The sequence below is a fragment of the Sinocyclocheilus anshuiensis genome, unplaced genomic scaffold (genome assembly GCF_001515605.1).
Source record: "Sinocyclocheilus anshuiensis isolate Anshui unplaced genomic scaffold, SAMN03320099.WGS_v1.1 scaffold332, whole genome shotgun sequence".
Lineage (NCBI taxonomy): Eukaryota > Metazoa > Chordata > Actinopteri > Cypriniformes > Cyprinidae > Sinocyclocheilus > Sinocyclocheilus anshuiensis.
The window spans coordinates 630020-631089 of NW_015554181.1; the positions used below are offsets into that span (position 1 = coordinate 630020).

The 1070-nt window shown below is 33.9% G+C and overlaps 1 protein-coding gene across 6 annotated transcripts in view; it reads left to right on the forward strand.

Annotated features, from left to right (window-relative positions):
• The window catches only part of LOC107671032 (endophilin-B2-like), a 28396-nt gene that overhangs the window by 19537 nt on the left and 7789 nt on the right, over positions 1 to 1070 (forward strand). The window lies entirely within an intron of this gene.

Sequence of the window (1070 nt, forward strand, 5' to 3'; positions counted from 1 at the left end):
GTCCTCTTTTGGAAGACCAAACAAAGTATTTTCCCTTTCACAACGAAACACACAGCGTCTCCACGACATTGCGGCGACGGCAACAATACTACAGCGAGAATAAAAGTTACTCCTTTCTTTGCGTGAACATTTGGGCGGTGTTATGCAAATTGTCCCACACAGTGACGTAGACATGTGGGGACGTGTTTAAATGAGGCATTTTTGGAGGGCGTGGACGAGTCTTAACTTTTATAAAGAATATCTCTTTGGGTTTGAGACTTTAGTCTTTGCAACTTTAGGGATCTTATCTATTCACGAACAGCTTGTAACACTCCAAAGAGAAAGGAGAACTTGAAATCGCATCATATGACCCCTTTAATTTCCTTTGAATTTAAATTTGGACGAATCTCATGGAGAAATCTGCATATTTCAAAATGAATTATTTTTTGCATTAAATAAATTCAGTAAATGAAAACTATTTTAACACTATTTAGCATTGTGACATTATTTTTATGAATAATGACAAAAACATTGAGTATATAAATATTAATTGAGAATATAAGAGAAAATAAAAATGCAGTCATTAAAATAATGTCACAAATGCACAAATCATGGTGGTCCTAAAATATTCTTTTTTTTTTTTTAAATACAGAATATATTTCTTATTTCCTTCTTATTTTTTCCATTTGACTTTGGAAAGAATCCTCAGATTCTGTTTTCTGGGCCCAGTTGTATAAAATACTTAGACTAGTTTTATTAATTAGTCATCTCATTTTTTCTTTGAGACTGCTCATAAAAAAACTGGTATTTAAAATGTACATCAGTCTAATTTGAATCTGAAAAGCATGACTGACTTTACTAACTGCAAATTGGTTAGACTTGTTCTTAAAGGGGTCATGATGCGATTTCAGTTTCTCCTTTCTCTTTGGAGTGTTACAAGCTCTTGGTGCATAAAGAAGATCCCTAAAGTTGCAAAGACTAAAGTCTCAAACCCAAAGAGATATTCTTTATACCACCGGCCTCCGCTCACTCTAACCCTCTGTGTGTTTCGTTGTGAAAGCGAAACTAATTTGTTTGGTCTTCCAAAAGAG